The 2,500-nt window shown below is 40.3% G+C and overlaps 1 pseudogene; it reads right to left on the reverse strand.

The window, feature by feature from the left end:
- LOC138040266 (uncharacterized) overlaps positions 1-2,500 on the reverse strand; it is a 5,727-nt pseudogene that overhangs the window by 2,789 nt on the left and 438 nt on the right.

Raw genomic sequence — 2,500 nt, forward strand, 5'->3', positions numbered from 1 at the left:
CACATGTCAGCCTGTCCCTTTCACGCGCAGGTTTAACAAAATAGGGCTTGAGCTGCTCAAAACATCTTTGGCTTATCTTGATTTGTGGGTTGTTTTGCTTGAAATCATTTGTGTCTTTTCCAGGACATGTTTTGCATGTTCAGTCCATATTTTTTTACCCACACGTTTTCTACACTTGTCTTTCTTACCTCCAGTTGGACGACTGGCTGAAAATGTCCAGAAAATATAAACTCTTTCTTTTACATCCTCAGACAAAGCATCCTTTCTCACTTGCCTTTTTGTGGTGAGCCAGTTTATTTCTTCTCCTTTAAGTATCTGTTCCCTTCTTTTGATACCTGCCTTCACACTGCGCCTATCTAGGGCCAACGTCTTTGCAAGTGTCGTCTGTGCTCTTCTTTTTTTAACATTTTTTCCAAATGTTAGAGACTTCGTGGCTCCAAAGGCAGCTCTCCCTGTTGTGGAGTTGTCTTTTTTTACTTGACCTATTCCCTCTTTCAGGTCTTCTGCCATTGCTTTCAACGCTAAGACTTCTGTCTCTTCTTCAAGAGTGCATAGCATGCCTTTTTTGGACAGAATTTTTCTTGTCCGCGGACTGCTTCCCAAGCTTGCGACAATTTCCACCTTTCTTTCTTTTGAAGCTTTAGTAAAATGCAAATAATTCTCTTTAAAATACTGGATGTTGTTTTGGAATTACAATAAGTTTCCACTGTTATACACCTGAGTGAAGATAGGTTTCTAGAAAAAAAAGTGTAAACCAGAAATGATACAACTCAATAGTTTTCTAGAATACTTGTGATCTCTGTTCTCATTTGCCTCCTTAGAGACCATACCATTTAATTAAATAGTTGGAACATCTGTGATCATCAATAATTGTCACAATGAACATGAATCTTAATGATCACACAGCATTGGCTCAGTTGTCCCATAATTTGTTGTGCAGAATGTTTTTGGGGTGTGTCATGGCTAGGCTGGCGATCTACAAAACCGCTGTGTTTACGGTTCTTTTAAAATAATGCCTTGCAAAAACATGTTTGGTTCAAAGGTGTTTGTATTCATTTTCCAAACTTCCCAGTGCGTTGAATATCCTGGCATTGGGGTGATGTGATTCCAGTAAAACAAAAATTCCTTTCTCAAACTGTCCACCATGTTGTCCATGCCATGTGTCGTCCATACACCTTTACTTACCTGCGATGGCTCAGTAACCAAACCCTCAGGAAAACTTTAGAAACCGGAGGTAAGAAGCGTTCGGTAGTGTTACACAATGAAGGAAACCGTAAGCTGCTCATTTCCCAAAACAGCGGCTGGTAATAGAGTCTAAGAAAACCGCTGATAAAGACCAAGTTTCACGGTGTTAACTGTGGCTAATTCCAGCGAGAAAATTTCAACCATTGTTAATGCATGGAGATGGTTATGAAACTCAACACGTCTTTTTGTTTCATTTTTGGCCTTGACGGTGCACAAAACAAACCCTTTTTCGAGAATACAACCAATCAAATCTTCCGATTAAATTCTGCGTAATTAATTTGCGAATGGCCGTTTTTATGCTAGAGACGTTAAAGTAGTCAAGACGCATTTGACGTCTGAGACGTTAAAGCCGTCTGGTATAACAACGGGACACATAAAAGTAGACAAACTAACGAACAAAAACAAGATTTTGCTAAAAAAAATGACTAGGTTCTATTATCGGAAGACACTGGGCATGAGCAAACTCGGCACCAAATAAACGTGGCGGAATTGCAGCTTCTGAAATTGATGTCTCGACGTCGCCTGGAAGGACAGAAATCAGTCTAGGAATCAGCATTTTCTGGCGATGGACGAGGAACTAGATTTAGCCACGGCACATGGCTTGTTTGTCTTGTCGACCAAGAGAGCAAGGAAGGAACAAAGTGCAGATTAACAAAGGACTCAGGGCTAAATCATCCAAGTTAGGGCGTCCCATTTTTATACTAGACGCATTTAACGTCTGAGACGTTAAAGTCGTCTGTTAAGTACGTCTCAACGACGCACTTAAAACAAGACGTTAAAGTCGTCAGACGTTTAATGCGTCTGTCTGATTTCTCGTTTTTATACTAGACGTCTCAGCCGACTTTAACGTCTCTAGCATAAAAACGGCCAATCCGTGCCAAGCGAAAGCAATAAATTGTGCACTGTCACGGTCAATTCAACATCGATTGCGACAACGTTGTTGTCGTTTTTGAAGGTTGTAAGGTTCATAACCAGTCCCTCCATTAACTATGTAACTAGCGTTACACAGTGCAGAAAAACCAGTGGCAAACATTATGTTTTCATGGCGTTAATCGTGACAAATTACCACTGGAAAATTACATGAAAACACCATGTTCAATCACCGCAGAAAACTGAAGGAAAACGATCAAGAAAACAAGCCGTTTACCAGCCTCATACAGTGAAAGAAAACCACTTGTGAACATCATGTTTTCATGGTGTTCACCGTGACTAATTACTGATGGAAAATTGTAGGAAAATGCCGTGTTCACTCCAT

This window comes from Montipora capricornis, chromosome 3, assembly GCF_036669925.1.
Source record: "Montipora capricornis isolate CH-2021 chromosome 3, ASM3666992v2, whole genome shotgun sequence".
Classification (NCBI taxonomy): Eukaryota; Metazoa; Cnidaria; class Anthozoa; order Scleractinia; family Acroporidae; genus Montipora; species Montipora capricornis.